A 26,917-nucleotide genomic window follows, 5' to 3' on the forward strand; every position below is an offset into this window, starting at 1 on the left:
AGAACACATATAAGCAGGAGGAGGTTTCCTTTTTTTTCCATTAATAATAACCCAAGTAAGTTGGTTTATAACCCATTCACCACCCACAAACCCCCCCATGTTTTTATTCTTCCTTGGCAGCAGGGAGGTCTGCAAACCCTCTACAGCTGTGCTTGCTCCCTCCTGCAGCCAAAAAAGGGGGTTAAAATGCAGTCAGAGAGCCAGCAGGTGCCTCAGACAGACACACAGAAAGACACGAGCCCGCCTGCCCGGGATCCTATTAAATAATTGAACGGTGGCAGCAGTAATTTCGGTGGTAACAGCACGGATTTCCAAGTCGTGACTGTATAAGTGAGTAATGAGAGGCGCCTGCGTCACTGCTCCAGTCACAGTTCACCCAGAGTGAGCTGGAATCGTGACTTGCTAGATACCCAATGAGAAGCAGCAAGTGTTGGGTGGGATTGGGGAGAGGGGGGGTCCTGGATCAAGGTACCACACAAGACCCAATAAGATGTGGTCCAGGGAGAGGGGGGGAAACCGAACCGGGATATAATAGAAAAAAAAACTCCAAATGAAAGGAAATCCATGGGTACCCAAATAAGAAGGAGATCCAAAGGGGTACCTGCCAACGACATCCCATCACTTTGCTCCATCACCGTCAACAAGTTGAAGAAGGTAGAGGAGGGGGTTAAGGATGGTAGAAGATCGTGACCCTCCCACTCAGTACAGTAACTTATATACATACCTGGACCAAGGGGCAAATGTGGATCTTTTTTTGCACAATACTTTTGTTCCATGGCGTCTATGGAGAAGAACACGTCCAGATGTGAGGAGAACATGAGACCCAAGAAGTAAGTAAGAACTTAACTTGTCTTTGAGTCTTGTGAAATTGAACCTTTATGGTAGACTTAGACAGTGTTCAGGATGACTAGGTGGAAAATTTCTGTACTGTCTTAATATCCATAACCTTAAAATGTTTAGAATGATGGAATGAGAAGGACATAACCTCAGATGGGGCAGTGCAGGGTCACTTGGGTAGACACAACTTCAGAAGGGGCAGTGAAAGGTTGCATTGCATATAACCTCAGAATGGACAATGTAGGGTTAGATGGGTAGACACAACTTCAGAAGGGGCAGGGTTACATGGGTAGACATAACTTCAGAAGAGATAGTGTAGGGTTAGGTGGGTACATAACCTCAGAAGGGACAGTGTATGGTTAGGTGGGTACATAACCTCAGAAGGGACAGTGTAGGGTCACTTGGGTAGACACAACTTCCGAAGGGGTAGTGAAAGGTTGCATTGCATATAACCTCAGAATGGACAATGTAGGCTTAGATGGGTAGACACAACTTCAGAAGGGGCAGGGTTACATGGGTCGACATAACCTCAGAAGAGATAGTGTAGGGTTAGGTGGGTACATAACCTCTGAAGGGACGGTGTAGAGTTAGATGGGGATACCTGATCTCAGAATGGGCAGTGTAGGGTTGCATGAGTAGCATAACCTCAAAAGGGGAGACATAACCTCAGAATGAGGCAGTGTAGGATTAGATGGGTAGACATGACCTCGAAAGGGGTAGTGTAGGGTTAGATGGGCAGAAATAACTTCTAAAGCCCAATGTAGTGTTACATGGGTAGACATAACCTCAGAAGGGGTGATGTAGGGTTGCATTAGTAGACATTTCAGACAACTTGAGATAGAGCAGGGTAGGGTTAGATGAACGGACTGACAATACACACCCAAAACCTGATGATAGGTAGACATAATTTCAGAATGGGCAGTGTTGGGTTAGATTGGTAGACACAACTTCAGATGGAACAGGGTAGGGTTCGATGGGTTGACATGGCTTCGGGAGGGGCAGTATGGAGTTAAACGGACAGATATAACTTCAGAAGGGGTAGTGTAGGGTTAGATGGTTAGACACAACTTCAGATGCGGTAGTGTGTGGTCAGATGGATGGACATCAGATGTAAGGTTAGATAAGTAGACATAACATAAGAAGGGGCAGTGTAGACTTGGATGGATAGAAATTCAATGTTGGGTTAGATGGGAATATAACTTCAAAAGAGGCAGCGTAGGGTTAGATGGGTAGACTTTAGATGTAGCTTTAGATGGCTAGATATGACTTCAGAAGGGGCAGTGTAGGTTTGGATGGGTAGATATAACATCAGAAGGGGCAGTTGTAGGTTTGGATGGGTAGACATAATTTGAGAAGGGGTTTGGATGGGTAGATAGAACCTCAGACGGGGCAGTGTAGGGTTGGATGGGTAGACATTAGATGTAGGTTTAGATGGCTAGATATAACCTCAGAAGGGGCAGTGCAGGGTTGGATATGTAGATACAACATCAGAAGGGGTAGTTGTAGGTTTGGATGGGTAGATTTACCATCAGAAGGGGCAGTTGTAAGTTTGGATGGGTAGACATATTCAGAAGGGGCAGTGTAGGGTTGGATATGTAGATACAACATCAGAAGGGGTAGTGTAGGTTTGGATGTGTAGATATACCATCAGAAGGGGCGGTTGTAGGTTTGGATGGGTAGATATACCATCAGAAGGGGCAGTTGTAGGTTTGGATGGGTAGACATATTCAGAAGGGGCAGTGTAGGGTTGGATATGTAGATACAACATCAGAAGGAGTAGTGTAGGGTTTGATGGGTAGATACAACATCAGAACGGGCAGTTGTAGGTTTGGATGGGTAGATATACCATCAGAAGGGGCAGTTGTAGGTTTGGATGGGTAGATATACCATCAGAAGGGGCAGTTGTAGGTTTGGATGGGTAGATATACCATCAGAAGGGGCAGTTGTAGGTTTGGATGGGTAGACATATTCAGAAGGGACAGTGTAGGGTTAGATGAATGGCGGTTAGGAGTGTATGACCCCTAAATTGGAATTGCTTTTTTTGATTATAATTATGGGATGGGCAACCATAATTTTGGAAGGGGAAACACTAGATTACAAAGATAGACAGACAGATATAGATGTACATACCCACCCAAAGCAGACACGATGCTCGCTGCATTAAAGTGTGCAGCAGCCATCCTGGGAAGGAGTTAAAGTGAGTATAGGGGGATGGAAGGAGGGGCTGGTGGTGGGTTTTACGGCACTAATCGTTCCATACACCGGGGGATTCCATGTAGCTGACGTACACACGTGTAGAACTTGGCAAGGTAACTCCATCGAATAAGAGAAGGGCTTCAAGTGAGGACATTGCAATCACTTCAAATCGTGACAATGGTCGCCTTTCAAATGCAAAAAAAAAAAAAAAGAGAGACACTTGACACCTAAACTATGACCAGGAGATCTATTTATAGACAAGACAGGCAGAAATAGAACTGAATACCCCTGTCTATAAAGGGGTCGTCTCCCTCCCTCCCCACAATGATGGGGGTCCCCCCCTCCCTTTCACTCCAGCTTGTGTTGTGGAGGATTTGTTGAATAATTGGAAAATGGAAATGTTTCTCTCTATACCCCTTTCGAAAAGAAAATGAGATGTGAGGCGGCTCCTGATTGGTGGATGACGATTTTAGTGGCGACCAATGGGCAGCCCGGCTGCTTTGTATTTATTTAGTGCTCAGGGGGAGAGTTTCCTCTTTACGCAGCTCCTCCGCTCGGCTCGCTCTGTCTCTCCCTCTCCGCTCTGTACAATGGGGGGAGAGCGGGGAGCTGTCCGCCGACGGTGGTGCTGAAGTGGCCGGGCTTGGCCATCCAGGGGAGCACCCAGCTGGAGAGGAGCAGGGAGGGGTTCTTTTTATTTTTTATTTTTATTTTTTGGAGCCCCCACCATGGAGCTGCTGGAGATCGGAGCTGGATCTGGTCCTTCTCGAATCTTTTTGCGGTCTGGGCTTGCTGTATGTGAATACCTAGCCGGGAAGCCCTTACCCCAAAAAGCATTTGCGGAGGGCACACTCGCCGTCGGGCAGCGAAGAGACCACATTGACCTCCTAGACCAGAGAAGTGCTCACTCCTCTTCATTCACCAGACTCTGAGTGCTCACTCCTCTTCATTCACCAGACTCTGAGTGCTCACTCCTCTTCATTCACCAGACTCTGAGTGCTCACTCCTCTTCATTCACAAGACTATCTGAGTGCTCACTCCTCTTCATTCACCAGACTCTGAGTGCTCACTCCTCTTCATTCACCAGACTCTGAGTGCTCACTCCTCTTCATTCACCAGACTCTGAGTGCTCACTCCTCTTCCTTCACCAGACTCTCTGAGTGCTCACTCTTCTTCCTTCACAAGACTCTCTAAAGGGTTAACTCCTCTTCATTCACAAGACTCTCTGAGTGCTCACTCCTCTTCATTCACAAGACTCTCTGAGTGCTCACTCCTCTTCCTTCACCAGACTCTGAGTGTTCACTCCTCTTCCTTCACCAGACTCTGAGTGCTCACTCCTCTTCATTCACCAGACTCTGAGTGCTCACTCCTCTTCATTCACCAGACTCTGAGTGCTCACTCCTCTTCCTTCACCAGACTCTGAGTGCTCACTCCTCTTCCTTCACCAGACTCTCTGAGTGCTCACTCTTCTTCCTTCACAAGACTCTCTGAGTGCTCACTCTTCTTCCTTCACAAGACTCTCTGAGTGCTCACTCCTCTTCCTTCACCCAGACTCTGAGTGCTCACTCCTCTTCACCAGACTCTCTGTGTGCTCACTCCTCTTCCTTCACCAGACTCTCTGAGTGCTCACTCCTCTTCCTTCACCAGACTCTCTGAGTGCTCACTCCTCTTCCTTCACCAGACTCTGAGTGTTCACTCCCCTTCATTCACCAGACTATCTGAGTGCTCACTCCCCTTCATTCACCAGACTCTGAGTGTTCACTCCCCTTCATTCACCAGACTCTGAGTGTTCACTCCCCTTCATTCACCAGACTCTGAGTGTTCACTCCCCTTCATTTACCAGACTCTGAGTGTTCACTCCCCTTCATTCACCAGACTCTGAGTGTTCACTCCCCTTCATTCACCAGACTCTGAGTGTTAACTCCCTTCCTTCACCAGACTCTCTGAGTGTTCACTCCCCTTCATTTACCAGACTCTCTGAGTGCTCACTCCCCTTCATTCACCAGACTCTCGTAGTGTTCACTCCCCTTCCTTCACCAGACTCTCTGAGTGCTCACTCCCCTTCATTCACTATAGACTCTCTGAGTGCTCACTACCCTTACTTCACCAGCCTGAGTGCTCACTCCCCTACCTTCACTATATTTTCTGAGTTCTCACTCCCCTAACTTTATTATATTTGAGTGCTCACTCCCCTATCTTCACCAGCTTTTCTGAGTGCTCACTCCCCTTCCTTCACCCGCTTTTTTGAGTGCTCACTCCTCTTCTTGACCGGCTTTTCAAAGTGCTCACACCCCTTCTTCGCCAGCTTTTCTAAGTGCTTACCCCCCTCACCAAAGTGCTCACTCCTCTTCCTCACTGGAGTGCTCACACACTGGAGCGCTCACACACTGGAGTGCTCACTCACTGGAATGCTCACTCACCATCCCTTTTTCACCAACCCTAGTACTCACTCCTCTTCTTCCTCATCAGTTTCTTTTTTTAAGGCTCACTCCCCTTTTTTCTTAATCACCTTTTTTTTTTTGGAAGGGGATTCCCTTCATCTTTTCCTTCCTCAACCTTCACTCACCTCGACAGTATGCGTGTGCACTTCACCTTCAACTCACTCTGGATGTTATAAACTGTACTTTTTTTCTTAATCGTGTTAAAGCAAAAAAAAAAAAAAAGTCTGCAGAGAACAAAAACGTCAGCATACAACACCCCAGGACACCCTCAAAGTTACGCCCACCGGGTGTTCCCGTGTGTGCCTAAACAAGCAAAAGATTGTCCCAAAAACAGCACCCTTGGCTAAACTTTACACGAATATATACAACTTTTTTTTTTTCGGGGGTTCCCCATTGACTAGCTGTAGGAGGTGTATAGGACCCCCAACCCTCACCCCCCCAATGTGTGCCTGTACACCGCATAAAAGTTCAATAGAAAGTTGCTGCTTTGCTGTCTCTCCTCCGAGCTTTGCTGTACGGATCCGCTCCGAGCCTCGATCTTCATTCACACAGCAAGCACGAAGAAATGGCAGTTGGAAGGAGAGCAAGCCGGCTGGCTTTCTGTTGGACTTTGCTGCCGATGCAAGGGGGGGGGGGGGGAATCACCAGTGGGGGGGGGGGGGGACCTGGGGAGAGAAGACTGGACACAGCAAGACTGGGGAGCCCCCAGCCCCCCCAGTCACATGGACAGAACCAGAAATGACTTCAATAGACATGAATGAAGCCAGGGGCCCCGGGAATCCCTTCAGCGTGAGCTCTACACTCACGTCAGATAAATCGATTTATTGGGGGATCCAATAGACTGACCCGACCAATACCAGGAACATTTAAAGGGCTGATTAGTCCTGGGAGGGAATCTTTAGGGTACAGCATATACGTCTAGATACATGTCATTGCACTCCTGTTAGTCTCTACGTTTTTATTGATATATATATGAGTAAATGCTTCCCTCCTTAGTTAAAACCCTTCTAAATATTTGGCTTGATTGGAATTTGGGGTCTACACCAATGTTAAAGTAACCGCCCTGGAAAAGAAAACCAGATTTTACACTATATGCACATGCATGAAGGAGAAATAATTGCATGCACCCCTATCATTTAACTCGATGATAAAGTTTCAGGTTAGGTGGATTTGGGGTGGCGGTGGCCACACAATAAAGCTCTTGCATGGTGGGACTTAGGAGCCTCGTGGACCGAGCTCTGGTCTTGTTGGAATCCAGTTCGCAATACCAGGCACGATGCTTCTGCAGAGGCTCGTTGCGAAAGAATTATCGGTTCTCCAAAGACAAAAGGGGTATTCAGAGGGAAGTAGCACCATAAAGGAGAATAAAAAGTACACAAGCCAATGCTGTAAAAATCTAACGGAAAGCTAAAGAATGTCTCTACTTTTTTTTTTTCTTTCTAGAACCACGAATAGCTTAGCAGTTAATGACTTTCAAAAAGGCTTAGAAGATTTGTAGGTCTTCCGACTTCCATCCTTGTCTTTACCCATTATAGTTTCCTCTGATAATATGGGGACCTTACCCAAATCCAGTCCTGTTCTTTTTGGGTTTAAAGCCACAGTAGCTGGGAAACCCATAGAACTTGCGAAGTAGACTTACAGCTTAGCTGTTGACCTACAAGCCCTGTAGGTCACACCATGACTATCCTATAATAGAGGCCCCCTTACTTCTCCAATAACTTTAGGGCAACCAAAATTACACTGACCTGTAGTGCCACCAGAGTGTAGAAACCCAATGAATAGCGCCCATCTCTACTCTACAGTGGTACCTGGTTTACCAAGTTGATGGTCTATGGTTGATGGTCTATAGACTATAACCTTGCCCCTATTAAAAAAAAAAAAAAAAAAGCTGTTCTTCGGAAAGTTTTAAACTTAGAAAACCGAGGCTCTATGTGCTGACCCAGTGACAGGCTGGAGCCAGAATCCTTAGTTATTACCGGAGGGCGTAGTTCGTAGTTCTGGAGAACTGTACCTTCAAATTCCAGGGGTTTCCCTTTGCAGAGTTAAGGAGAAAGTAAAAACCTAAAATTAGTATCATGCAGATTGTAGCAAACACAATAATAATAATAATAATAATAATAAAAAAACAAAAGGGAAATTGCTACTTTTGAAGAGTTTAGGTATGACCCTGGGAAAGGGATCTCAATTGATTCTGTTTTATGGAGATGGTTGGAGTTAAGTATTCTGAGCTGTGAGGGAAATACGTCCATGCACCACCTATTGTGGGAGAGGCTCACTGTTTTTGTGTTTAGACATTAGGGATCTATTAATACACACACACATACAGTGTATATATATATATATATATATATATATATATATATATATATATATATATATATATACATATATACACACATATATATATATATATATTTGTACATAGATAGATTACTCAGCACATTGACATAGCAGAATGACCACTTTTCTATATTTCCCAATCGTGCCCATCTATTTTTTTTGTCAATGCATACATTTAATTATACATTTCGATCTATTTCTAAAATATTCCCATCGCAGGACTAGTTGGTAAGGCAATGAATAGTGAACGGTTGTTGCTAAATGTATGGGGTTTCCCCTTGTAAAACTCTACATTGGGCCATAATGCCTATGTGTGGCTTGGTGACTGATCTTTGCATGTCACAGGACTATAAGTCAATGAAGTCCACATGAGAACCGAAGTAAAGTGCCTTGGTAACATCACTGTCTTCTAAGTTGGCAACTTTAATGATTCACAAACTAGGGGAAAGTGTAACAAGGACTAGGACTTGTTATGAGTATGGTCTGTTATATAATTAGGGTCTTTTTGTGATACTGTTTTCAATACTTACCCATTGGAAGTTCATGCCAATAGAAAGCTCCATCATATTGAAGAAATTCTGTTTCTTGTAGTTCCAGAGTAACTAAACAGGAAGGTGTTATGTCTACCCCAAAAATGTTCTAGCCCAGATAATCTATCTATTTATCTATCTATCTATCTATCTATCTATCTATCTATCTATCTATCTATCTATCTATCTATCTATCTATCTATCTATCTATCTATCTATCTATCTATCTATCTATCTATCTATCTATCTATCTATCTATCACTATCTCTTTCTCTACTTTTGCTGTTGCCCCTTTATATAGTACTGACCCTGTAAAGTCATTGGTATTACATATAGTGCGGATATATATATACTAAAATAGTATATATCCCTCGCACCTGTGGATGGCCTAACTGGGGAAGTGCCTATATGTATAAATAAATAAATAAATTAAATTGTTTAAATAAATTAATTTAATATATAAAGTGAATATAATAAAATAATTGGGTGGTGTTAGCAGCTGCTATAGATTAAAAGTGTGTGAAAGTTTAAGCCCCTATGGGTTAATATAGCGCTTGCTCCTATTTAATCAGGGGAATTAAGCCCTAGGGGCTTAAACTTTCACATTACATATAGTGCATTTTCATATTTTAGGGCCATTCTTGTTGTATATGCAATTGGTGGGTTTTTACTGTGTGGAGTGCATCTAATAGTATATGGTAATTTGCATCCTGCAACGTTTATTGTGGGGGGTTCTTACTGTCTAGAGCAGGGGTCTCCAAACTTTCTAAGTAAAGGGCCAGATTACTGTCCTTTAGACTTTAGGGGGGCCGGACTGTGACCAGTGGGAGCAGAAAATGCGCCAGCATCAGTGGGCATAGACAATGCTCCATCATTGGTTTCATTGGAAGGAAAAGAACCCCATTGATGGTGTCAGTGGGAGGAATAGTGCCCCACTGATGGTGTCAGTGGGAGGAACAGTGCCCCATCAATGGTGTCAGTGGGAGGAATAGTGCCCCAACGATGGTGTCAATGGGAGGAATAGTGCCCCATTGATGGTGTCAGTTGGAGGAATAGTGCCCCATCAATGGTGTTAGTGGGAGGAATAGTACCCTATCGATGGTGTCAGTGGGAGAAATATACCCTATTGATGATGTTAGTTGGTGGAATAGTGTCCCAAAGGCCAGATAAAAGTAAGCCAAGGGCCACATCCGGCCCCAGGGCTGCAGTTTTGAGACCACTGGTCTAGAGTCATTCTAATTTTTGATTGTATATTCCTGCTACGTAGCATTTTTCCTATTGCATACAGTGAGGTGGTTTGCCAAACAGTCCCTTGAATTACTGATGCACATGAATTACTCAGGGTCTGTAGATGTTTAAATCCCAGCACTAACCAAATCTAACAAGCCATGCAACTTGTATAATGTAAATATCCCCATGATTTAATTAGGGACTGGCAAACCGAATGGGATGTTCAAGCTATATAGAGTCATACTAAACATATATGGTGATTTCCCACCATACAAGGCCTGTATATGAAGCGTTTATATACAAAGTCATTTTTAGTGTATATGACATTGATGAATGTTCACTGTATAGGTTATTGTTATAGTATATTGTAAATTTTCAAGATGTAAGGTCACAGATATACGATTATGAATATATCTATAGATACAGTATACAGTACGTGTGTAATTGATCCCTCATTTTTCGTTTTTTTAGGTTGCCTCCCTGTCCAGGTTATTCTTCATCCAAGATGTGACTATTAAGCAGACTGAGCCTTTGCCATGTTAAGGTGAGGATATGGTAACTTGCTCTACAATGCCCAATACCCCCACACACCAGGAAGACCATACATAGCTTGTCCTTCATATGACTTATACACAGCAAATTACTAAAGAGTAATACATGAGAGAATGCTAGTCTTAAAGGTGAATCCCATGAAGCAAAAAAATAAGAACACATATATATATATATATATATATCTGTTTGACCTTTCTGGGACCAATAAAGCTTGTTGCAGATCAGCAGAAAAAAAAAAAAAAAAAACAACAGACTTAGGCTTATGTGTTGTATGTCCAGAAAAGCAAATGGTTGAACCCTATCTCCTGTGTGTGGACAACATTCAGCATGCTCCATTTCACTAATGATGATTTAATAGAATCTTCCCCATGCTTTACTGTATGCAAGCCCTGTTGTCAATGCATAGCCAAAAATGTAAAACTTTTCAGGGCGCTGAATCCTGAATTGCATAGTAACTGAATTCCCTTTCAGAGACAGAGATAAATGTATTGCTCTTTTTTCAAGTCTTTACTTTGATACCATTCCCCTTTGCTCAGTGAGCGCAGATTTAATTTTTAAATTTAGAAAGACAGGAGAGTGTCCATTTAGCAGATGACGGAATCAGAGGGATGCAAAGCAGAGGCGTAACTAGAACCTTCAGGGCCCGGCGCAAGAAACCATGAAGGGCCCCGGACCCGTGGTCGGGGCCCTTTGCTTCAAGCCTGGGGCTCTTCCCACTGATCCTGGGGCCCTTTACGCTCGTTGCGGGAACCTTTCACAAGTTCTGCAATGGGCCCCCTTCCTGCCATCTTGGGGCCTCCCCACGGTGGTGGAATGCCAGGGCTCGGTCGCAAGTGTGACCTTTGCGATCCTGGAAGTTAACCCACTGGTGTCAGTAGTTTTTATTTTTTGGTATTTCAATTGTATTATTTTTTATCATTATAATTTATTTTTTTACAATGTCACTGACTATGACTCTGTCCATTCAGAAAAGGAAGGAACTGGTAAAGTACATATTTACCGACCCCCTTCCTGGTTCTCTATTGTGACACATCCCCTGCAGCAGCCGACAGGAGAGGGGAGGGGGCACAGTAGGGGGGGGGGGGGAGAACCAGGGGAGCACACAGGGGCTCAGAGACAGCAGAACACGAGTGAACTGGATAGGAGGAGTGGCGGGGGCAGCATACAGAGGAATCAATCTCCTCCTGAAGCTACAGGAGAAAAAGGGATGACAGTGATTTCTCTACATGCTGCCCTCGCTACCCCTCCTATCCAGGTGTACAGGGGAGCTGCACAGGCCCCTTGGAGCATGGGGCCCGGTTGCAATTGTAACCCCTGCAACCCCTGTAGTTACGCCCCTGATGCAAAGGTTAAGTCCAGATCAGGTCTCTCAGAATTTTAACATGGCTTAACTGTGGCCAGCAGGAGTAGAAATTTTCCTGGTGTCACTAGGAGTAAATCACTACATTTGATATTAGTGTCCCATTGTTGGTCTCAGTGGAAGGAATAGTGCCCTATCCTTGGTGTCAGTAGGAGGAAAAGTGCCCTATTGTTGGTGTAAGTGGAATTATTAGTGTACCATCATTAGTCCCCAACATTGGTGTCAGTGGAATGAATAATGCCCCATTATTGGAATCATTGGGAGGAATATTGCCCCATTCTTTGTGTCAGTGGGAGGAATAAGTGCCCCAAGGGCCAGATAAAGGCAAGCAAAGGGTTGCATCTGGCCCCCAGGCGGCAGATTGGAGGCCACTGGCTTAGATCATTACTTCCAGCACCAAATGTATGAAACAGGCCCAAACTATTTTATGTTGGGACACAGAGGGTCATTTTCCTATTGGTTGAGGACCTCAAAATGTTATAACTCCCCCCCCCCCAACAGAACCAGTAAGATAAAAGTCATATCTTATCACTTGGGTTACCCAAAAAATTGATTGTAAAATCCAAAATAGGTTCTACCCATACAATGCCCTTCTTGACTACTGACTACTCAGCTGCCCAGAGCCTCTTTTATGTTGATACCCCAAGAGTCATTTTACTTTTGGATGAGAACCTCAACATATTATTTCTCCAAACAGAACTAGTAGGATAAAAGTCATATCTAATCACTTGGGTACCCCAATAGTTGATTGTAAAATCTAATGTAAGTTCTATCCGTAAAATTTCCACCCTCAGCTTAGTACAGACAGATTAATTTAGAGAAATAGGAGTAGAAATAGTTTGTTGCCCATGACAATGAAATTCCTTCATTATTTTAAAAGAAGACACTTTATTTGTTGCTTTGGGCAACAGTTCCAAACGTCTCACAGCATTTGATGTACAGTGTGTATACTAAAGTTTTCATAAAGTTACAGGCTATGTAAGAACTGCATTTTGTAGCACACACTTAACTAAAGAATATAAAGACACACATATATATATATTTACACACACGCACGCACACACACACACATATATATATATATATATATATATATATATATATATATATATATATATATATATATTTACCAGTGTTTGTTATGGACACTAGGTCCTTGACTTAATGCATTCTAGAAAATACATGTTCATATCTTGTGTGCTGCACACATGGTACATAACATATACAAGGCCCTGTCCTCTATACATTGTGCACAATCTGTTTCTAAGCCCTGTCCTGTGTATAGTGCAGGTAGTACAATCTTAAAGTCTACCTTGTGTATTGTACATTGTGAATTAGGTGTACCAGGCTGTGGGCACAGTGAGTATATACTATCCATGGTCTTTGTGTATACCGTAACTTGTATGTATTTAGTATGACACAACTTCTGACTTGTGAGTAAAATACATACTCAAGTGATATTTTTTGAAAAGTCACCACTTAGTTAGAATAGCTCAGGTGTGTTTTGAATATCTAATCTTATTTTATACATTTAGTGGGAGCATATACTATATACCCAATTTCTGTACATTGGTTGCATAGGATATGCCCTACTCCTGCATAGCTAGAGCAGTTTTCAGTCTAATAAATACACATCTACAGGTTTATATAATATATACTTGTGACTTTTTTGCATACATGGGTCCGATGGTATGTGCAGGGAATATCATATGTACTCCCCCCCCCCCCTATAATACTCAGTGGGGTTGCTTTACTTAGGGCCCATTCAGACTTTAGTGTTGTGCTAATGCAAGTTATAATGCATTTTTTTAACATGCATTACCCTTATCAATGCACGTGTCCTACTGAGATACATTGCAGTGCCTTTTATTGTGAATGGCAGCCTAACACACAATGCACAACAGTGGCAATATAATGTGTGCTGTGAGGGTAATAAAGGGGCATGTGCATTTTCTGGTCTCTTGTGATGTCCAGCTAAATGTTAATACACCTGGTGAACTTATTCATGTTGAATGCCCAATCATGTGTGAAGGTAAACTGAATTTTTGATAGCATGACTGGTTGATTGAAGTCAACACCACCTCACCTTATTTACTAAGCCCAATGAACAATCACTTTCCTAAGTGAGCAGTCACTGTTATAGCGCAGTATATACATAGGCCTAGTTACAAACTCAATATATTTCCTTTGAAGAGGAATACTATATACATGCAGGTCCAGGCTCATGTACAATAGCTATAGCATGTGCGGCATTGATACAGCAACTATAGCAGTTATACAGTGCAGGACAGGGTAGAAAGATAGAAAGATAGATAGATAGATAGATAGATAGATAGATAGATAGATAGATAGATAGATAGATAGATAGATAGATAGATAGATAGATAGATAGATAGATAGATAGATAGATAGATAGATAGAGCTATTCCAACACGTAACTTGAATGTATTTTCAAAAGTGCAGTATGTTGTGACATCTAATGGTATGTACATAATACATAAGGCTCAGTTCACATTGCATTTACACAAGGATGAAGATATTTATTGTAGCCATGTGACTGTAATTTTCAAATCTCATTGAACTAATTTAAGCTGAAAATAACTGTCACTTTTTGAAACTAAGTATCCTTATACTGGTTTGTTAGCTTTGTGAATTTAGCCTATAGTATTCATGTATTCCTATTGTGTGCATTTTCTGGATACAATGACTCAGATAGATTGCATTTTAGTCCAATTATAGACATTCATTGTAGGGGGCAAGATGTAATATTTCTTATATGAATTATCTAATATTAGAAACATGACCCATGCACTGAACATATACAGAGACATATAGGGGTGGACTGACAACTCATGGGGCCCCCGGGCAATCAGAGATAATGGGGCCCCCTGTGTCCACACTCAAGCCACACAAAGCCCCACCTACAAATTGCAGCTCAGCCACGTAGAGTGGGGATTTAAATATCTACCACAGCATAGCCTGCATGGAAGGTCCTGGCTTCTTTCTGTAGTGTGTAGCCTCTCATGGGCCCATTATTGCTATGGAGACATAGCAATAATAGGCAACTACTATCTATCTATCTATCTATCTATCTATCTATCTATCTATCTATCTATCTATCTATCTATCTATCTATCTATCTATCTATCTATCTATCTATCTATCTATCTATCTATCATGCGCGGCTCCTTCCTCACCTCTGACGAAGCGCTGACTCCCTTACTCTCAGTTGGTGAATTGTTTAAATTTGTTTTAATTTAACTGTATGTGTCTACCTCAGTGACAACCTCACATCCAATAAAGTCCTGCTGACCCATAGGGGAGTTTCCTCTTTTGAGATTTGATTCTCACCCAAATCGGATACAAATGTGATTAGTTGTCCCTAGAACTGGAAAATCTTTTACTTGTTCAATACAGGTGTGTCTTATGTCCCAATTTAGAGATATTTTGGGTATGCCCTTACAGCTGGCCAATTGCTAGATACATTCACATTTTTATATGCACAATCTATCTATCTATCTATCTATCTATCTATCTATCTATCTATCTATCTATCTATCTATCTATCTATCTATCTATCTATCTATCTATCTATCTATCTATCTATCTATCTATCTATCTATCTATCTATCTATCTGTTATAATACTGTATACTTATATATGTGTGTGGTAATGGGGTAATAGTAAGCCCGGTAAGTTCTAATCTGCTACAAAGAAGACTTGTCTCTAGATATTGATGATTCCCCCAATTTTAAAGTCAGCTCCACCATTTTGCTTTAACATCTGTCTTCCCAGGAAAATTTATGGCTGGCATTAGACTCTCCTCTGCATGGTAAGCACTGCATTCACCCAATGTCTGTTCAACGTAGAGTGTGTACAGTATGCAAATCCCCCTCCTATGTAGGTAAATACAGTATATATATGCAAAGTGATGAATATATACACAACTTAGGTAGAATAAATACTTAGGAAGGAAGGTGGACTTGGATGCTACATACAATAGGTTTCTTGTATGCAGTTGTCATAATATAAACCCAGATCCTGTTCGGTATAACATTTTATAAAAAAAAAAAAATATATATATATATATATATATATATATCTATAAATAGATATATATATACTCTACTGTATAAACCCTGGTTCAATTTTTGGTGGAATAATATATACTAGCAGTGGCTGTCATAAAATCCAAAGTCCCCTGCTGTACACAGTGACCATCGGTTTCTAAATGGGGTTTGTACAGTAAGAATGGTTACGTTTAGAAATTCGTAATTGGAAATAAATGAAATATGGAAAAAAACTGGAAGATCTTGAGGCAAGTCCTGTCCTTTATACAATGAGCAGAATATATACCCAGATCCTGTCCTGTATACAGTGAGCAGAATATAAACCCAGGTCCTGTCCTGTATACAATGAGCAGAATATATACCCAGATCCTGTCCTGTATACAGTGAGTACAATATACACCCAGGTCCTGTCCTGTATACAGTGAGTACAATATACACCCAGGTCCTGTCCTGTATACAGTGAGCAGAATATATATCCAGGTCCTGTCCTGTATACAGTGAGCAGAATATATAACCAGGTCCTGTCCTGTATACAGTGAGCAGAATATATACCCAGGTCCTGTCCTGTATACTGTGAGTACAATATATACCCAGGTCCTGTCCTGTATACAATCAGCATAATATATACCCAGGTCCTGTCCTGTATACAGTGAGCACAATATATACCCAAGTCCTGTCCTGTGTACAGTGAGCACAATATATACCCAGGTCCTGTCCTGTATACTGTGAGTGCAATATATACCCAGGTCCTGTCCTGTATACAATCAGCATAATATATACCCAGGTCCTGTCCTGTATACAGTGAGTATAATACATACCCAGGTCCTGTCCTGTGTACAGTGAGCAGAATATATACTCAGGTCCTGTCCAGAGTACAGTGAACACAATTTATACCCAAGTCCTGTCCTGTGTACAGTGAGCACAATATATACCCAGGTCCTGTCCTGTATACTGTGAGTACAATATATACCCAGGTCCTGTCCTGTATACAATCAGCATAATATATACCCAGGTCCTGTCCTGTATACAGTGAGTATAATATATACCCAGGTCCGGTCCTGTATACAGTGAGCAGAATATATACCCAGGTCCTGTCCAGAGTACAGTGAACACAATTTATACCCAAGTCCTGTCCTGTGTACAGTGAGCACAATATATACCCAGGTCATGTCCTGTATACTGTGAGTACAATATATACCCAGATCCTGTCCTATATACAGTGAGCAGAATATATAACCAGGTCATGTCCTGTATACAGAGAGCACTGAGCAGAATATATAACCAGGTCCTGTCCTGTATACAATGAGCAGAATATATACCCAGGTCCTGTCCTGTATACTGTGAGCAAAATATCTACCCAGGTCCTGTCCTGTATACAGCGAGTACAATATATACCCAGGTCCTGTCCTGTATACAGCGAGTACAATATATACCCAGGTCCTGTCCTGTATACAGTGAGCAGAATAAAAAACCCAGGTCCTGTCCTTTATACAGTGAATATAATATATACCCAGGTCCTGTCCAGTGTACAGTGAGCACAATATATACCCAAGTCCTGTCCTGTGTACAGTGAGCAGAATATATATACCCAGGTCATGTCCTGTATACAGTGAATAGAATATATACCCAGGGTCCTGTCTTGTGTACAGTAAGCAGAATATATACCTGGGAACTGTCCTATCTACATTCAGTAGAATATATACCCAGGTCCAGTCCTGTATACAGTGAGCAGAATAAATACCTGGGAACTGTCCTACCTACAGTCAGTGGAATATATACCCAGGTCCAGTCCTGCATACAGTGAGTAGAATATTTTCCCATGCCCTGTCCAGTGTAAACAGAGTATAATATATACCGGGGTCCTTTCCTGTATACTGTGGATAGTATATATACCTGAGCCCTGTCCTTTATACAGTGAGTAGTATATACCTAAGTCCTGACCTGTATACAGTGAATAGTATACATACCTGACTCCTGACCTGTATACAGTGAGTAGGATACATACCCGGGTTCTATCCTGTATACAGTGACTAGGGTATGTACCTGAGCTCTTCTCTGAGTATCATGAGTAGAATACACACCCGGATCCTGTCATGTGTACAGGGATTATAAGATGCTGCTGAGTTCTGCTTTGTGTTCAGTGAATAAAATATATATACCCATTTTCAGTGTTATAGGCACTAAGTATAAAATATACCCAAGTGCAGTATTATATGCAGTGGGTTTAATATATATCTAGGTCCAATACTATATGCACTGAATATAATATATACCCAGGTGGAGTGGTATATGCAGTTCTCATAATATATATCCAAGTCCAGTGTTACAGGCAAGAAGTATAATATATACGTACAGAATTATATGCGTATAATACACCAATCAGCCTTAACATTAGGACCATCCATCATAAAATTATGACCACCCACCTAATATTGAGTAGGTACCCCTTTTGCTACTAAAACATTCCTGACCCGTCGTGGCATGGACTCCACTAGACAAAGCATCACACTGCCTCCGCCAGCTTGCCTTCTTCCCATACTGCATCCTGGTGCCCTGTTGTCCCCAGGTAAGTGATGCACACGCAGTGCTGGTACAAGATCATCCAGCGCCCAGGGCAAGGATGCCAACTGCGCCCCCCCCCCCTTTTCTTAGGGTTAGGGTAAAGGCGCCCCCCATCACTGCAATAAACTATTGCACCCAGGGCAACCGACCCTCCTGCCCACTCCTTGTCCCGGCCCTGTGCACACGCAACCGGTCATCCACATGATGTAAATGAAAATGTGATTAATCAGAGCAGGCCACCTTCTTCCATTGCTCTGTGGTCTCGTGCTCATGGGCTCATTGTAGGTGCTTTTGGCTGTGGACACGGGTCAGCATGGGTACACCGACCAGTCTACATCTACACAGTCACATACACAACAAACTGAGCTGCTCTGTGTGTCCTTATGGATACAACTACACAGGCTAGTCTTCGCTCCACCCCTGCATCAATGAGCCTTGGCTGCCCATGACCCTCCTGTCACCGGTTCTCCTTCATTTGACCACTTTTAGTCGGTCCTGACCACTGCAGACCTGGAACATCCCACATGAGCTGCAGTTTTGGAATTGCTCTGACTCTGTCGTCTAGTCATTACATTTTGGCCCTTGTCAAAATCGCTCAAATCCTTGCGCTTGCCCATTTTTTTTTTCTGCTTTCAACACATCAACCTCAGGGACAACATGTTTACTCGCTAATATATGCCACCCACTTTCAGATGCCATTGTAACGGGATAATCAATGTTATTCACTGTACCTGTCAGTGGTCATATTGGTATGTCTGATTGATGTATGTACCCATGTATGGTAATATATGCAGTACATTTAATATATACCCAAGTCCTGTGCTGTATATAAGAAGATATATATATATATATATATATATATATATGTGTGTGTATATATATATATATATATATATATTAGGGATCGACCGATTATCGGCAATGTCGATATATCGGGGGCTGATATGCACTTTCCCCGATATATCGGAATTGGCCCCTGAGGTTACCAATATTGCGATATTTCGGGGAAAGTGCTGTACCGGAGTGATGGCTGCAGCTAGAGGCATCACCCCGGTACCGGCGTCCATAGCCGACGGTCAGCTGTCTTGTAATGACAACCGATGTGGCTGAGAAGCCGCTCGGCTGTCATTACAAGGAGCGGGAGGGGTTGTGCCCCCCTCCCGCCGCCTTCTGCGGCTCTCCCATCCCACCTGGAGACCTGGGCATCCTACCTGCATGGCCGCCAAAGAGAAGACCCGATCAAAGCCGCATTCGGCTCTGATCGGGTCCCCATGTAAAAAACCTAGAAGTGATTTCATAATATCACTTCCGGGTATTCGGCAGCAAATTAAAATAAATGCGAGCATTCAAAACAGCCAAACTTGGCTGAGGAGAGGAGGGGTTTGGGGTCTGTTAGACTCCCAGGTTCCTCCACCAGAGTACCTGTGAAAAAAAAATAAAAAAATAAATGAAAACATTTTTAAATGTCCGAAAATATCAGCCAATATCGGCCGATACCGATATCCGATGACCAAAATATCGGTATCAGCAATAAAAAAAATATATCGGCCGATCACTAATCTATCTATCTATCTATCTATCTATCTATCTATCTATCTATCTATCTATCTATCTATCTATCTATCTATCTATCTATCTATCTATCTATCTATCTATCTATCTATCTATCTATCTATCTATCTATCTATCTATCTATCTACACACACACACACTATATTAGCAAAAGTATTGACATTAACTTTAATGGCATCCCAGTCTCAATCCGTAGGGTTCAATATTGAGTTGGCCCACCCTTTGCAGCTATAAAAGCTTCAACTCTTCTGGGAAGGCTGTCCACAAGGTTTAGGAGTGTCTATGGGAATGTTTGATCATTCTACCAGAAGTGCATTTGTGAGGTCAGGCAATGATGTTGGACAAGAATGCCTGGCTCCCACTGACACTAACTATAGGGGATTATTACCCCCACCGATACCAACAATAAGGCCCTATTTCTTCCTCTGACACCAACAATGGGACACTATTCCTCCCACACTGACAGATAGATAGATAGATAGATAGATAGATAGATAGATAGATAGATAGATAGATAGATAGATAGATAGATAGATAGATAGATAGATAGATAGATAGATAGATAGATAGATAGATAGATAGATAGATAGATAGATAGATAGATAGATAGATAGATAGATAGATAGATAGATAGATCATATAAAAATGTTACATACCCAAAAGATCTCTAAATTAGTTACATAGTTAGTCAGGTTGAAAAAGACGCAAGTCCATCTAGCTCAACCAATAAAAAAACAATTGGCTTCTTACATTTCGTTGTGCCCTCCTGGCACTGGGCAATTCGGCAGTTAATATCGTGCGGGTATTAGGAAGACACCGTCCGAGGATCTGCAGTACCCTCCTGTATCTCCTTTCCCCTGTTTAATTGCGGCGGTCGGCGTGCGTCCCAGCCACTGCTCGGAATGCCTCTACTTCCGGGAAAGGAGATACAGGAGGGTACTGCAGATCCTCGGACGGTGTCTTCCTAATACCCGCACGATATTAACTGCCGAATTGCCCAGTGCCAGGAGGGCACAACGAAATGTAAGAAGCCAATTGTTACTTTATTGTGTAATTTTAATACAATAAACAGTATTTCACTATTGGTGGCTATCTTCCATATCTTTATATGTGCGGACTGTATTGTCCACGTACGAGTAACGTAGGAGCAGGATATTCTGGATAAGAAGTTGAGGAGAGGTCTGATCCACCCATTTAAAGGGATCACAGGCGTTGGGGGTCCTTGTGACCTGCCGTAATCTGGTAAGAGGCAACGTGTGGCACACCCCAGCACCTGGAGCACTGTAGATCTAAACAATCAAGTTTACACAAGCACTCCTTTGTTGCATGAATTGCTCAGGACTACCAAATTTATTAGAGACACTTCAATCACATTTTTTAGAGCACTGTAATAGTGAGCACGAATAATCTAATGTTGATATAATTTAAAGGTATATATCACTTGTGATTTAATTTATTAGTGGATGCACTATGAAGCACTTTTCCTGATTTGCAATAATCTTTGCACAAGTAAAGGTTAGCACTTGCACCTTAATTTAGTAAGTTGATGCACTAGTAAGCACTTTGATTTGCAATAATTCTTTTTTTGCACCAAGTACAGTATAGCACATGCACTTTTACTATAATATTGATTATATAATTTTATTGGATTTTTATGAAAATAATTTAGTATTTGTATTTAGCACTATAAAAGATTACCAGCGCCTTTTTACCAATTATATACACCTATTTATTGTTTTTAAACAATTAAAAGGGCAGCAGGTTTTAACATCTTTTTTAAAGGGCTAGGCACCTTCGCAAAACTTTTATTAATCCTTATTATAGGCTTACCTGTAGGTAAAAATAAAAAAGTGAAGTATACTACCGCTTTAACTTGAATAGGTCTGTTTTAAGAGTGGTATCATTTCTGCCATGAAAAACCGCACTCAGGTAGATGAGTACCGTAGTGGTACGGTTATGAGTAAGCGGCCATGTGAGCCGTGAAACGCGTTAACCTGGACATCTGTTCCCTGTTCCACTGTCTGTTCATTTATCTATTTGAAGAATAAACCACGTTATTTGCTTTCATCTGCTTTCATCTACCTGAGTGCGGTTTTTCTACCTTTACTTGCAAACTTCTGGATGACGGGTCTTACCAGCACCAGGTCAAGTTGACACACCTGAGCGGCTTTGTTTCTCCCTATTCCTATCATTTCTGCCATGGCTGCAAAGCATAGTATCGCGGGCGTTGCATTTTAGCAAAAATATAATTTGATATTTTCGGAAGGGGGGGGGCCCTGTCAGGTAGGCTGTATGGGGCCCCGTGATTTCTATCAGCAGCCCTACCATCAGACATCGGGTCCCCAGTACCCACTATGTAAAATAACAGCGCGGGAGCAAGCCCTGTATGTGATTCTGCGCAGCGCAGCTACCCTGTAGCAGTAAATCTATGGGGCAGTCGGCAAGCGGTTAAAATTAACCAAAACATGGAGTAAAAGCTAGGAAACATAAAATAAAAACAATTAATTATCAATTAATAAATTTTTTTTTTTTGCATTGAATTACATCATCTCAGGCTCAAACATGCTTGCAGACGGTATGCAGCCTTGACTTCCTATGACGTATCTAAAATCTCCATTAGGGTCCTTTCACACGGGCGGTGCGCCCGACGGAGTCCGTTATGCTCAGCGGGGGATCGATCCGCCGATCCCCGCTGAGCAGGTGTATGACAGCTCCTTCTCCGCTCTGTGTGCAAAGATGGAGCTGTCAGAGCCCCACTGTCCTCTATGGGAGATAAGATGATAACGGACAGCCTGTCCGTTTTCATCCAATCTTATCCGATCCGATCCTCTAGACGGATGGAAAATAGGGTTTCCATCCATCCAGATTTCACAGACAGGATCGGAACGGATAGCAGCGGGTGTCAGCGGAGATGTCACCACTAAAATCTGCTGCCCCATAGGGCTGCATGGAGGATCCGATCCGGTCCGACTGAAAAACTGACTTCAGAAAGCCCGTGTGAAAGGACCCTTAGGTTTGTGTATCCCGACTTGCAATTTATTGTTATTTTGTATTGTAACATTGTGTCCGGCTAATTAACACAATGCTCACTGTGCAGCCGTGAATGTAGCCGATGTATCTAAAATCTCCAATTTGGTTTGTATTAAAAAGTTGGACTTGGTATGGAATAGACTGCTTGTTATTGAGTACAGTTTTATAAGTTCCTAAAGCTTTATTATCGTTGTTACTTTTTGTTTGTCTAATAAAAAATGGCTGGAGTGGACACATTCAGCATATTTGAAGGATCTCTGTTTCTGACTAGACACTTATTCCTTGATAGGATAAAGTAATGTCAGGGTTCAGGTTTATTTTATAATACTATTTTTTTAAAACTATTTAAAGCTGATTTCCAGTACCAGCAAACATTGGCTAAAAACAAAAGCCATGTGTATTCGTACTTAAAGTGTTCCTAAATCCAGGAGCCTGCAGACACTATATCTGGTCTCCCCAGGAGCCTGCAGTCACTATATCTGGTCCCCCCATGAGCCTGCAGTCACTATATCTGGTCCCCCCAGGATCCTGCAGTCACTATATCTGGTCTCCCCAGGAGCCTGCAGTCACTATATCTGATCTACCCAGGAGCCTGCAGTCACTATATCTGGTCTCCCCAGGAGCCTGCAGTCACTATATCTGGTCTCCCCAGGAGCCTGCAGTCACTATATCTGATCTCCCCAGGAGCCTGCAGTCACTATATCTGGTCCCCCCAGGAGCCTGCAGTCACTATATCTGGTCTCCCCAGGAGCCTGCAGTTTCTATATCTGGTCTCCCCAGGAGCCTGCAGTCACTATATCTGGTCTCCCCAGGAGCCTGCAGTCACTATATCTGGTCCCCCCAGGAGCCTGCAGTCACTATATCTGGTCTCCCCAGGAGCCTGCAGTCACTATATCTGGTCTCCCCAGGAGCCTGCAGTCACTATATCTGGTCTCCCCAGGAGCCTGCAGTCACTATATCTGGTCTCCCCAGGAGCCTGCAGTCACTATATCTGGTCCCCCCAGGAGCCTGCAGTCACTATATCTGATCTCCCCAGGAGCCTCCAGTCACTATATCTGGCCCCCCAGGAGCCTGCAGTCACTATATCTGGTCTCCCCCCGGAGCCTGCAGTCATTATATCTGGTCCCCCCAGGAGCCCGCAGTCACTATATCTGGTCCCTCCAGGAGCCTGCAGTCACTATATCTGGTGTCCCCCCCCAGGAGCCTGCAGTCACTATATCTGCTCTCCCCAGGAGCCTGCAGTCACTATATCTGGTCTCCCACAGTACACAGAACATGGAAATGCAATTATTTTAGTAAATATAAACTGCTAAATACCTTTTCTCATCAGCCAGTCTTGGGACTTCTATCAGTGTCAAGCCAAGCACTGATTACAGCTTGTAGGAGGCATTTTCTGACTGTCCTATGAGGCTGCAGGATCCCTGACCCTCTGCTTGGACAGTGCTGATTGGCCCTGTGCTGATCACATGCACCCTCCCAAAAAAAAAAAAAAAAAACTTAATGCACAGTAGTAATACACAACAAACTGAGCATGTCTTTTGAAATTTGGCATACCTGTATAGCAAATTACTGTGTGCTCCTGTGTTGGCTGCACATCATCATCCTGTACCGGCTTGTTGGTAATTCCCTGTAATCACCATGAGGGGGTGCATGTGACAGGGTGACAACACAGGAGCACAATTAAAATAGGGTTGTCACCTCATAACAGGAAATGCCCTAACAAGGACCTTCATGGCAGGATCACTAGGTGTTCTTTAATTTATATTTGAAAAACAATTTTTTAATTGACAATAACAAATTAAACCTTGTATGAGAGTTCAGCAGTTTACAGATCTACCTTTAACAGCCTGCCCTCTCTATTAGGACCAGCTACTGGGGAGGACTATTCTACATTATTACAGCTCTTACAGTAAAGAATCCCATTCTCCGGTGGGAGACAGTATGCAGCCTTGACTTTTAAAAATCTCCGTTAGGTTTGTGCACACCGGCTTGCTATTCAGTAAAGTAAAGTTTTATAAGCTTTTTAAAACTTTTTTTTTTTTTCTTAATTATTGTTACTTTGTAAACATTCTGACCGGCTAATTCCATTTGTTTTGTGTAAAAAAGCTGGCCATGGCATATTGAATATACTGCTTTATATTAAGTACAGTTTAGTAAACTCTTAAAGCAGAGCTCCACACTTGCTTGTTGCCTTCTCCCCTTGTTATTGTGCCTTGTTCTGCACCAGAATCGGATCGCATGGATGTCTGCCTATGACCCCTTTCACACAGGCTTTCCATCAGGTCCGCCTACTGGGTGACATGTCCGCTGACACCCGCTGATCTCCGATCCGATGTGGTCCATGAAATCCAGACGGATAGCGACCCTATTTTCCATCTGTCTGGAGGATCGGATCGGATAGAACCAGATAAAAATGGACAGGCGGTCTGTTTTCATCCGATCTCCCATAGAGGAGAGCGGGACTCTGACAGGTCTGTCTTCGAACAGTGAGTGGAGACAAATGGTCAGTTTTTCATCCATTTTTTGCATTGGATGTAAAATGGATGAAAAACTGATTAGCACTGATGAAAAACTGATGAGTACTGATGGAAAACAGATGAAAAATTGATGAGCACTGATGAAAAATGGATGAAAAACTGATGAGCACTGATGAAAAACGGATGAAAACTGATGAGCACTGATGAAAAACGGATGAAAAACTGATGAGCACTGATAAAAAACGGATGAAAAACTCATGAGCACTGATGAAAAACTGATGAGCTCTGATGAAAATCTGATGAGCTCTGATGAAAATCTGATGAAAACTGATGAGCACTGTTGAAATACAGATGAGCACTGATGAAAAACGGATGAAAACTCATGAGCACTGATGAAAAACAGATGAAAAACTGATGAGCACTGAGGAAAAACAGATGAAAAACGGATGAGCACTGATAAAAAACTGATGAGCATTGATGAAAAACGGATGAAAAACTGATGAGCACTGATGCAAAACTGATGAAAACTGATGAGCACTGATGAAAAATGGATGAGCACTGATGAGAAATGGATGAGCACTGATGAGAAATGGATGAAAACTGATGAGCTCTGATGAAAAGCGGATGAGCACTGATGAAAAACGGATGAAAACATATGAGCGCTGATGAAAAAACGGATGAAAAACTGATGAGCGCTGATGAAAAACGGATGAAAAACTGATGAGCGCTGATGAAAATCTGATGAGCACTGATGAAAAACGGATGAAAAACTGATGATCACTGATGAAAAACTGATGAAAATTGATGAGCACTGATGAAAAACGGATGAGCGCTGATGAAAAATGGATGAAAAACTGATGAGCACTGATGAAAAACTGATGAGCACTGATGAAAAACGGATGAAAAATGGATGAGCACTGATGAAAAATGGATGAAAACTGATGAGCACTGATGAAAAACGGATGAGCACTGATGAAAAACGGATGAAAACTTATGAGCACTGATGAAAAACTGATGAAAATTGATGAGCACTGATGAAAAACGGATGAAAAATGGATGAGCACTGATGAAAAATGGATGAAAACTGATGAGCACTCATGAAAAACGGATGAGCACTGATGAAAAACGGATGAAAACTTATGAGCACTGATGAAAAACCGATGAAAAACTGATGAGCACTGATGGAAAATGGATGAAAACTGATGAGCACTGATGAAAAACGGATGAGCACTGATGAAAAACGGATGAAAACTTATGAGCACTGATGAAAAACCGATGAAAAACTGATGAGCACTGATGGAAAATGAATGAAAACTGATGAGCACTAATGAAAAACGGATGAGCACTGATGAAAAATGGATGAAAACTGATGAGCACTGATGAAAAACAGATGAAAAACTGATGAGCACTGATGAAAAACTGATAAGCACTGATGAAAAATGGATGAAAACTGATGAGTACTGATGAAAAACGGATGAGCACTGATGAAAATCTCCATTAGTTTTGTGTAAAAAAAAAGTTGGGCAAGGCATATTGAATCCACTGCTTGTCATTGAGTACAGTATTATAAACTCTTCTTTATTATCCTTGCTCATTTTTGTTTGTCTAATAAAAAGTAGCTGGAGTGGACACATTCAGTGTATTTGAAAGGTATCCGTTTCTGACAATAGACACTCATTTCCTGATAATATAAAGTAATGGCAGGGTCAATATTTATTTC

At 42.3% G+C, this 26,917-nt stretch overlaps 1 long non-coding RNA gene across 1 annotated transcript in view; it reads left to right on the forward strand.

Annotated features, from left to right (window-relative positions):
• The first annotated feature begins 209 nt into the window (after positions 1-209).
• LOC309565142 overlaps positions 210-26,917 on the forward strand; it is a 37,894-nt gene continuing 11,186 nt past the window's right edge. Inside the window, exons 1-2 of the long non-coding RNA XR_014225787.1 lie at positions 210-830; positions 10,046-10,118. This is a non-coding gene — a long non-coding RNA (uncharacterized lncRNA). The remainder of the gene's footprint in view (positions 831-10,045; positions 10,119-26,917) is intronic.

This window comes from Pelophylax lessonae (genome assembly GCF_965119305.1).
Source record: "Pelophylax lessonae genome assembly, chromosome: 10".
NCBI lineage: Eukaryota > Metazoa > Chordata > Amphibia > Anura > Ranidae > Pelophylax > Pelophylax lessonae.